This window comes from Gorilla gorilla, chromosome 9 (genome assembly GCF_029281585.2).
Source record: "Gorilla gorilla gorilla isolate KB3781 chromosome 9, NHGRI_mGorGor1-v2.1_pri, whole genome shotgun sequence".
Classification (NCBI taxonomy): Eukaryota; Metazoa; Chordata; class Mammalia; order Primates; family Hominidae; genus Gorilla; species Gorilla gorilla.
Genome location: NC_073233.2, coordinates 72074901 through 72086257, shown reverse-complemented (window position 1 = coordinate 72086257; position 11357 = coordinate 72074901).

Below are 11357 nucleotides of genomic sequence, written 5' to 3'. Positions count from 1 at the left end.
CCGCGGCGGGCCCGGCTGTCCCGCTGGGCGTCCTCAGTGGAACCGCACACCCTTTCTCAGCGCGCCGGTCGTTTGGTCCTGTAGGGCCGAGGGGAATTCGTGCGGTATTTAGCACGCGGGAAGCACTTAACGAAAGGGAGCTGCCCCTCAGCCCTCGTGAGTCCAATGTAAAGGAGTGAAGGAGACGAAGAACTCAATCAGTAGTTGACCGCCTGTAAGCTGGCGAGCTGTGCCCTGGTAGGGCCTTAAATCCCAGCCCCAGAAGTCGGAGGCAGGGCAGGCACCCCAAAGCGTGGAAGATCTGATGCACCTGCGGAGTGAAAATGCTGCTATTGCTTCTAGGGTCAGCCTTGGTTCCTGGAACAAAGGAGCCGCATGACTCGGGTCTGGCGATGATGTTGGGCTCTGCAGTGTCCTCATCCTTCCCCCTCTCTGGGTAATGATATCTTCCCAGGGTTTAAAGTGTGTCCTCTCTGCCAGTAGCTTGTCTCCACAGCCTCATCTTTAATTCCACCTGCCCCACCCATTTTGGACACTGCAGCCAAGTTGCAGCAGATCTGCAAACCTGGTAATCCCTCACTTGAAAGTGATGGAGGCTTTAGGATGGGGTTCAGGGCCTGTGCAATCTAACCGCCTGCTTTTTTTTTTTTTTTTTTTTTTTTTTGAGACGGAGTCGAATCCCAGGCTGGAGTGCAGTGGCGCCATCACAGCTCATTGCAGCCTCAACCTCCTGAGCTCAAGCCATCCTCCCACCTGAGCTTCCCAAGTACCTGGGGTTACAGGCAAGCACCATTACGCCTAGCTAATTTTTCTGGGTTTGTTTTTTTTTTTGTATAGACGGATTTCGCCATGTTGTCCAGGCTGGTCTTAAACTCTCGCTCTGTCTCCCAGGCTAGAGTGCAGTGGGGCGATCTCGGCTCCCTGCAACCTCTGCCTCCTGGGTTCAAGCAATTATCCTGCCTCAGCCTACCAGTTAGCTGGGATTACATGTGTGCGCCACCACGCCCGGCTAATTTTTTTATTTTTAGTAGAGGCGGGGTTTCACCATGTTGACCAGGCTGGTCTCAAGACTACTGACCTCAAATGATCCCCCCCCGCCTCGGCCTCCCAAAGTGCTGGGATTACAGACGTGAGCCACCGTGCCCAGCGGTTTTGCATTTTCAATTGTGGGGCACGGTGAGAAAAGACTTGAAGAAAGCAAGGGAGTGAGATCCATGGAAATGTAGGGGAGAACCTTGCAGGCCTATGGAACAGCCAGTGCAAAGGGCCTGGGGTGGGAGCTGCCTCAGGGTAGCCAGGATGGCAGGAGGCACAGCTACCGAGAGGAAGTAGGGGCCAGGTCCTGCAGGGTTAGAGGCCATTGCTACTCCCGAACACATTGGCAGGTTTTGAGCAGAGAAGTGACATGATTTTAGTTTTCTCAGGATCCCTCTGGCTGCTGTGTGGAGGAAGAGGGGAGGGTGAGAGCAGGGATACCTCTTTTTTTTTTTTTTTTTTTTTTTTTGAGACGGAGTCTCGCTCTGTCGCCCAGGCTGGAGTGCAGTGGTGCAATCTCGGCTCACTGCAAGCTCCGCCTCCCGGGTTCACGCCATTCTCCTGCCTCAGCCTCCCGAGTAGCTGGGACTACAGGCGCCCGCCACTGCGCCCGGCTAATTTTTTGTATTTTTAGTAGAGATGGGGTTTCACCGTGGTCTCGATCTCCTGACCTCGTGATCCGCCCACCTCGGCCTCCCAAAGTGCTGGGATTACAGGCGTGAGCCACCGCGCCCGGCCAAGCAGGGATACCTCTTAGGAGGCTGTGGCAGTAATCCCAGGGAGCCAGGATGGGAGCAGAGGAGGGGACAGGAATTGGATTCTGGATGCATTTTGGAGGGAGCATGAAGGAAAGCGGGGTCAAAGGTTCCTCCGAGGCCTTGGCCTCCTCTCTTATTCATCTACATCCATTCTGTCAAGGACACCTTTCATTTCTTCTTGGCACTGTCTCAAGGCCACCACGCTGCTGCCCACCTGACCAGCAGTGGCCTTTACAGGCCTTCCATCTTCTCCCCAGCAGCTTCTCTCTGCGTGGCCAGGTCCCATTTCCCACACACCTTTTTTTAAAGTGTGTTGCACTGCTCTGGGTGCAGGACTGTAGCAGTGACCAGGGCAGCTCCAGATGAAGCTTCTGCTCACAGGAACTTTTTCTACTGAAACAGATGATACCTAAACTCTCAGCTGTGTGACTTTAAGCAACTTGCACAACCTCTCTGTACTTCAGTTGCCTCCATCTTCAAATGGGGATTAAAAAGTGTTGACATCATAGTGGTTGTGAGGATTACATGATTTGATAGTTTATAAAGCACTTAGAACTTGTGAAGAAGAGTGCCTGGGGATTGCCTAAGGTCAGGAGTTCAAGACCAGCCTGGCCAACATGGAGAAACCTCGTCTCTGCTAAAAATACAAAAACTAACCACGCATGGTAGTGCACACCTGTAGTCCCAGCTACTTGGGGGGCTGAGGCAGGAGAATCACTTGAACCTGGGAGGTGGAGGTTGCAGTGAGCCAAGATTGCACCACTGCACTCCAGCCTGGGCAACAGAGCAAGACTCGGTCTCCAAAGAAAAAAAAAAGAACTGCCTGGCTACGGAATAAGAACTACATGGAGTTATTAAATCAAAATCGGTGCACAAATGATAATTCTTAAGAGTGAGTGCTACAGAGAACACAAAAGGCAAGGCACAGAGAGATGACCTGGGAGGCAGGGAAGGAAAGCACTCCTAGAGGTGAGTGGTTAGTGAAGGCTTGTCAGAGATGGGACGAGGAGAAGCCTAGGGGGCACAGAGTGCCACATAGGGCAACAGAAGATGCAAAGGTGCTGAGGCCAGGGCAAATTCAGAATTTTTTTTTTTTTTTTTTTTTTGAGATGGAGTCTCGCTCTGTCTCCCAGGCTGGAGTGCAGTGGTGCGATCTCGGCTCACTGCAACCTCCACCTCCTGGGTCCAAGCAATTATCTGCCTCAGCCTCCAGAGTAGCTGGGATTACAGGCATCCACCACCACGCCCGGCTAATTTTTGTGTTTTTAGTAGAGACAGGATTTCACCATCTTGGCCAGGCTGGTCTTGAACTCCTGGCCTCATGATCCACATGCCTCAGCCTCCCAAAGTGCTGGGATTACAGGCGTAAGCCACCGCGCCCAGCCCAGAATTCTCTTTTTTTGGGGGCGGTGGGGGACAGAGTCTCACTCTGTCCTCCAGGCTGGAGTGCAGTAGCGCGATCTTGGCTCACTGCAACCTCTGCCTCCCAGGTTCAGGCGATTCTGCCTCAGTCTCCCGAGTAACTGGGATTATAGGTGCCCGCCACTACGCCCGGCTAATTTTTTTTTTTGTATTTTTAGTAGAGATGGGGTTTTACCATGTTGGCCAGGCTGGTCTCAAACTCATTACCTCCAGTGATTCACCTGTCCTGGCCTGCCAAAGTGTTGGGATTACACAGGCGTGAGCCACCATGCCTGGCCCTGGCCCAGAATTTTCAAGAAATCTAAGGAAGGCTTTTTTGTGCTCTAAGTAAGTGTCCTTGTCTGTAAGGTAGGGGGGATAAAGTGCCCTTGCCTTCCCAAGGTTACTATGCAGATTGAACAATATAATCCTCCCGGGTTGGCCTTGAGTCTTGTCAGACCTGAAGCTCATGACAATTTGAGAGCTCGCTTTGAGAAAAGAAACACAAAAAATGAGGTGTGTGGCTTTAGAAGGAGCACAAATGGGGTCCCTGATGTTTAAGCTGCTTTAGTGTTACAGTAAAGCCACCTCTGAATACCCAGAAGTGTTAGCTCTTACAACTTCCACCAACTCAAGTCTTCTCCAAGCCTCTTGGTGGACTCAGAGGAGGACAGGGAGGCAGCCACTCTGGCCGGCCAGGGCCCTCCTCCCAGGTCCCTGGAACAGAGGCGCACCAACCACAGCTGCGTCCTGGCCTGGGCATCACGTGACGTCCCAGAGTGATTCACGCTGCTATTTCAGTGCTGCTGCAGTCAAGGGTAGGGAGAGGCATGGTGAGGCTGTATCTGGAGTCAGCTTGGAGGCCGTAGTTCCTGCAGCAGTGGCACTGAAGGTACAGCGAGGGTGACTGAGTCTCAGCAGAGCAAATTCCCAACTTTAAAGTTTTCTCAATATCAGAAAAACTAGGAGAGCTGGATCTCAGTGTAGGTGGGGAGTAGGGGTTAGGGAAGGGCTGCAGCTCAGAATTTGGGCTCTGTAGACCTGGAATTTTTGTTTGAAACTCCTAAGAAATCTCTTAATTTCTTACTTAACTGAGTATCCTAACTTGTAGCTCTTCTGCAAAGATAGAACTGGCATCCTTATTAGTGGGGAAAATAAAGTACTGTAGAGTTCTGTCCAATTCCGAGGACTTGTATAGAGCCAGGCACTGTGCCAGATGCTTCAAGGAATAAAATGATAATTATTATCTAATAATTATTAATCAGAGAACCCTGGAGCCCAGTCCTGGGCCTTGCTATCCACACCCCCCTCCCTGGGAGATCCAGCCAGTCTTGTGGCTATAAATGCCATCTCAGATGACTCCCATAAATCTGTCCTCTGCACAGGTCTCACCCCCCAGTCCCAGACTTATCTATCCAGCTGCCATCTGGACATCTTCGTGTGGATGGCTGACAGACTTCCCGGGGTGCTCAAATCATAACTCCCAATATCCCTCTCAACCCCGCCTGCCCTTGACTTCCTCTTGCCAATGGCATCATTATTCTTTCAGCGGCTCAGGCTGAAAACTGTGGAAGCATTCTTGACTCATCTCTTTCACAGCCCACATCCAGTCCATCAGCTAATTCCGTCAGCTGGACGCAGACCCCCGGGACCCCCTCAGGGTGTAGGGGGAAGGAGTGTTGCTCCTTGGGCTGGTAGATGCCCAGAGTCAGAGGTGACAATGTGCTTAGACACCCTGCAAGGGGCCCCCCCAGCCTAGGCACCCAGGCCATATATAGCCTCTGTAAGATGTGGGGTTGGGTTGGGGGATGGGAGGAGAGACTCTGTATTTCAGGGGACCACTGAGGTGAGGCCAGCTCAGCAGCAGCCATGGCACACAGTGGATCAGAGCCCTTCCCAAGGGTTAAGGACCATGTGAACTGGGAACAGGATGAGTTCCTCACAGCTGAGTAGGATAGAGGCTTACGTCAGAACAAGGTGATCCCAAGGCAATGGTTTTTTTTTCTTTTTTTTTTTTTTTTGAGACAGAGTATCTTTCTGTCAGCCAGTCTGGAGTGAAGTGGCGCAGTCTCAGCTCTCTGCAACCTCTGCCTCCAAGGTTCAAGCAATTCTTCTGCCTCAGCCTCCCAAGTAGCTGGGATTACAGGTATGTGCCACCACGCCTGGCTAATTTTTGTATTTTTAGTAGAGATGCGTTATTCCCATGTTGGCCAGGCTGGTCTCGAACTACTGACCTCAGGTGATCCACTCGCCTCAGCCTCCCAAAGTGCTGAGATTACAGGCATGAGCCACCGCACCCGGCCGAGGCAATGGTTTTCAGCTAGGGTGTCCCCAGCTGTCATTTGGCAATGTCTGGAGACATTTGGGTTGTCATAACTGAGTGTGTGTGTGTGTTTGTGTGCACATGCTGTAGTGGCCAAGGATGCTGCTAAACACCCTACAAGGCACAGAATAGCCATCACAATTATTTGGCTCCAAATGTCAATAGAGCTGAGGGAGAGAATATTAATATAAACACAGCAGTTCCTGCACACCGAGGTTGAGGCTCAAGGGTGAAACCTGCCTGCTACATGGCAAGCAGATTGCAACTGACCACAGCACATAATATGACACCCAATAGCAAGAGAACGATGTCAAGGGTCACTGAGAGAGATGAAAGATGGTGCATATTCATTGACACCCCTCTCATTGCAAAGTGGGAGGTCTGTGTCCCCTCCCCTTGAATTCCATGGAGTTGGGACTACTCTGACCAATAGAATACAATAGAAATAACATCTTGCAGTTTCCAAGCCTTATAAAACTGGCAGCTTCCACTTCTTGTTTCTTGGGACACACTGCCTTGGAGCCTGTGCTGCCACTGAAGAAGTCTGAGTGCCCTGAGGCCACCATGGTGTGGGGAAGCCCACGCTAGCCTTGTGGCAAGCCAACTGTTCCGCAACATAGTGCGGGCTCCAGGTAACGTGAAGGAAGCTGTCTTGGGCCCTCTAGCCCAGCCCAGTCTCCAGCAAATCCCACTTAGTGACCCTAGTCAAGCCCACATGGAGCAGAAGAATCACCTAGCTGAGCCCTGACCCACAAAATCTTGAGAAGGAATTAAATTGCTATTGTTCCCAGCCAGAAAAGCAAGGTAGCTTAAGGTAGTTTGTTCCACAGCAGTAGGTAACTAGAACAGTCATGTCCAAGGATTTGTTCCTGCACTTTCCCCTTCGCCATGTATGGCAGAAATTCTTGGGAATTCTCATGAGCCAGTGTCATGCTAGTGCTTGTTGCATCTGCTCCTCTCCAGCCGCCCCAGCCCGCTGATCCAAGCACTCTGTGAAATGACTCTTGTGTGTCGACTTCTTCCCACGAGGAAGACGTTTCTTTCATTGCCATGTGCTGGACCCCAGTGCAGAGCCCGGGGCATTGTCAGTGCTTGGTGTTTGTCGAATGAGCGAATGGAACTGGTCACCCTCTGCTGCCCTGGGGGTCCCTTGGCCTTTCCCAGAAGGTCCCTTGGACCTTCCCTCTGGGCTTCCTCACTCCCTTTTCTGCTTATTCTTTTCTGAGCTGAATTGTTGTAGCCCCTCAGATCCAAATGGCCCAACCCCACTGTCTCCTTTCCAGCACCTCTGTTGAGAAATACCAAGTGGTAGAGAGTGTGCCTGTGTGGACGTGGGTGGGATACGTGCCTCTTCTATACCGCCCGTAGGAAGGTACGCTTAGCAATAGCTATTGAAAATACAAAAGTGATTCTGCTCTTAGGAATGTCTCCCGCAGGGACCCTGCCCTGGTGGCACAGGATGTCTCACGCAGCACTGTCTGGGACAGCAAAAGGGATGGAAACCACCTGAGTCCAACTATGGAGGACACTGGAAAACACGGTGCTGCCTCCATAGGATGGGGTATTGGCAAGTGTGAAGAAACAACATTTGGGTAGATATTGACATGGCAATGACATGGTAGAATGAAAAAAGTTAGCGGTTGTGATATTGTGAATATAAGTGTGCATATTTGGGTTTCACTTCCAGTTCCTGGCACAGAGCTCCTGAAACACTTGTAATTTCTTGAGTGATGGTGGGAGAGGAGCATCTTTTGTTACTCATAATGAGCCCCTTTCAACCATAAATTTATGCTAATGAGGTGACTCTTGGCGCATGAGGGTGGTAGCCAGGAGAAGGGGAACCCAGTAAATGATTAGAGGGTTCAAACCCTGGGGAGGGGAGATGGGGTGGACATTGAGTTAATTACCAGTGGTCAAGAATTAATTAATTATACCTTTATAATGAAGCCACCATAACAGTCCTAAATGAGGCCGGCTATAGTGGCTCACGCCTGTAATCCCAGCACTTTAGGAGGCTGAGGCGGATGGATCACCTGAGGTCAGGAGTTCAAGACCAGCCTGGCTAACACGGTGAAACCCCGTCTCTACTAAAAATACAAAAATTAGCTGGGTGTGGTGACGCACGCCTGTAGCCCCAGCTGCTCAGGAGGCTGAGGCAGGAGAATCGCTTGACCTGGGCGGAAGGCAGGGGTTGCAGTGAGCCAAAATTGCACCACTGCACTCCAGCCTGGGTGACAGAGCAAAACTCCATCTCAAAAAAAAAAAAACAAAAAAACAAAAAAACAACTAAATGACAGGGTTCAGAGAAGAACACATGGAGGTGCTGGGAGGGTGGAGTGATCAGAGAGCACTTGGAGGCTCCGCATCCTGCCTTCCACACCTTGTCCTATGCATGTCTTCCATCTGGCTGTTCCTGAACTTGTATCCTTTATGATAAACCGGCAATAGTAAGTAAGGCTGGGTGCAGTGGCACATGCCTGTACTCCCAGCTACTTGGGAGGCTGAGGCTGGAGGATCGCTTGAGCCCAGGAGTTCAAGACTGCAGCAAGCACCACTGCACTCCAGACAGAGACACTCTGTCTCAAAAAAAAAAAAAAAAAGTAAACTGTTTTCCTTTGAGCTGTTCTAGCAAATTATTGAACCTGAGGAGGGGGTCATGGGAACCCCCAATTCATACGTCAGAAGTATGGGGGACCCAGGACTTGCTCCTGGAGTTTGAAGTGGGGGTAGTCTTGTGGGACTGGGCCCTTAACGTGTGGGAGCTGATGCCAACTCCAGGTTGATAGTATCAGAATGGATTCAATTCTAGGACACCCAGATGGTGTTGGAGAGTTGGTCGATGTGGGAAAAAAAAACCCACACATTTGGTGTCAGAAGTGTTGTGAGTAAAAAAAAAAAAGCCTAGTAGTTGTGGAACAGTGTGTATGGCTGAATCCTATTTTTGTAAAAAAAAATTATGTGTGTATCTCTTCACATATGATTATACATGCAGGGAAAAAATCTATGATACGCAGCCAGTGGCTACAGGAATTACCTCTGTGGACTGGGAACAGGGAGGCGGTGTGCTGTGATAGTCTGCTGGGGCTGTCATAACAGAATGCCACAGATGGGGTGGCTTAAACAACAGAAATGTATTTTCTTACAGTTCTGGAGGCTGCAAACCCAGGTTCAAGGCATCAGCAGGTGTGGTTTCCTCCGAGGCCTCTCCCCATGGCTTGCAGATGGCTGCCTTCTTCCTGCATCCTCACGTGGTCCCTCCTCTGCACTCCAGCATCCTTAATGTCTCTTTGTGTGTCCAACTTTCCACCCCTCCACCCCTTTTGTTTCTGATGGAGTCCACCCAGACTGGAGTGCAGTGGCGTGATCTCAGCTCACTGCAACCTCCACTTCCTGGGCTCAAGTGATTCCCCTGCTTCAGCCTCCCGAGTAGCTGGGATTACAGGCGTGTGCCACCATGCCTGGCTAATTTTTGTATTTTTAATAGAGATGGGATTTCACCATATTGGCCAGGCTGGTCTCAAACTCCTGACCTCAAGTGATCCACCCACCTCGGCCTCCCAAAGTGTTGAGATTACAGGTGTGAGCCACTGCGCCCAGCTCTGAACTTTCCTCTTAAAAGGATATCAGTCAGGCCAGGCGCAGTGGCTCACACCTGTAATCCCTGCACTTTGGGAGGTTGAGGCGGGTGGATTACTTGAGGTCAGGAGTTGGAGACCAGCCTGGCCAACATGGTGAAATCCCGTGTCTACTAAAAATACAAAAATTAGCCGGGCGTGGTGGCAGGCGCCTGTAGTCCCAGCCACTCGGGAGGCTGAGGCAGGAGAATTGCTTGAACCTGGGAGGCAGAGGTTGCAGTCAGCTGAGATCATGCTACTGCACTCCAGTCTGGGCAACAGAGCAAGACTCTATCTCAAAAAAAAAAAAAGACACCAGTCAGACTGGAGTAGGGCTCACCCTAATGGTCTGATTTTAACTTAATTACCTCTTTTTTTTTCTTTCTTTTTTTGAGACAAGAGTCTTGCTCTGTCACCCAGGCTTGAGTGCAGTGGCGCGATCTCAGCTCACTGCAACCTCTGTCTCCCGGGTTCAAGTGATTCTCCAGCCTTAGCCTCCCAAGTAGCTGGAATTACAGGTGCGTACCACCACACCAAGCTAATTTTTGTATTTTTTAGTAGAGACAGGGTTTCTTCATGTTGGTCAGGCTGGTCTCAAACTCCTGACCTCAGGTGATACACCTGCCTCGGCCTCCCAAAGTGCTGGGATTATAGGTGTGAGCCACTGCACCCAGCCTTAATTACCCCTTTAAAGGCCCTATATGCAAATACAGTCACATTCTGAGCTACTGGGGGTTAGGGCTTCAACATAGGAATTCAGGCAGACACGATTCAGCCCATAACAAGGGCTTTCACTTTTTTTTTTTTTTTTGTAGAAACAGGGTCTCACTATGTTGCCCAGGCTACTCTTGAACTCCTGGGTTCAAGTGATTCTCCAGCCTCAGCCCCCAGATTAGCTGGGGCTACAGGTGCACCAGCACGCCCAGCTAATATTTTTACTTTTATTTTTTTTAGACGGAGTTTAGCTATCTTTGCCCAGGCTAGAGTGCAATAGCGTGATCTTGGCTCACCACAACCTCTGCCTTCCGGGTTCAAGAATTCTCCTGCCTCAGCCTCCCAAGTAGCTGGGATTACAGGCATGCACCACCACGACCGGCTAATTTTGTATTTTTAGTAGAGACGGGGTTTCTCCATGTTGGTCAGGCTGCTCTCGAACTCCCGACCTCAGATGATCTGCCCGCCTCAGCTTCCCAAGGTGCTGGGATTACAGGCGTGAGCCACCACGCCCGGCCAATATTTTTATTTTTTGTGGAGTCAGGGTCCTACTATGTTTGCCAGGCTGGTCTTCAACTTCCAGGCTCAAGCGATCCTCCTGCCTTGGCCTCCTAAAGTACTGTGATTCCAGGCCTGAGCCACAGCACCCTGCTGGCTTTCACTTTTTACTTTATTTCTATGTTGTTAAAATCTATTACAATAAACATTACTTTTAAAGGATTTTGTGCACTTCAATCCAAATGTCCCTGAAGCATCTACCTCCCTCCTGGGCCTTCTCTGAAGTCAGAGTAGGGGCAGCTGAAGCCCTCCCTCTGCTGGCTCCAGGAACGAAACCCCCTGGCCCACTAAGGCCCTTCCCCTGGGGGGGGTGGCGTGGGATAAGAACACTCAGTATCTGTCTGGCCCTCTCAAGATCACTGAGGACTTTCCCAGATAGCTGACATGGTCTTCAGATCAGTCTGCCAAACATCAGGTAGAGGCTGGGCACAGTGGCTCACGTCTGTAATCCTAGCATTTTGGGAGGGCAACGTGGGTGGATCACCTGAGGTCAGGAGTTCGAGCCCAGGCTGGCCGACATTGCAAAACCTCGTCTCTACAAAAATACAAAAGTTAGCTGGGCGTGGTGGCACGCACCTGTAGTCCCAGCTACTCGGGAGGCTGAGGCAGGAGAATCACTTGCACCTGGGAGGCGGAGGTTGCAGTGGACCAGGATCGTACCACTGCACTCCAGCCTGGCCAACAGAGTAAGACTCCATCTCAAAAAAAAAAAAAAAAAATCAGGTGGAGGGGCATCTTCTGTTTTCCAGGCTCCTGGTTTATAGCTACAAGCTCTGGACATTTAATACCTTGTAATCCATCCTTCCCTTATATACCTCTCAACATAATGACTGTACAATATGGCCAATGAAACAGATAGTAAAATGAAACATAGGCAAGTAATAAAGTGAGATATGAAGACAGTAGTACAACCTGGATGAGGGTGGAATGCAAAATTGTCATCAGACAGAGAAG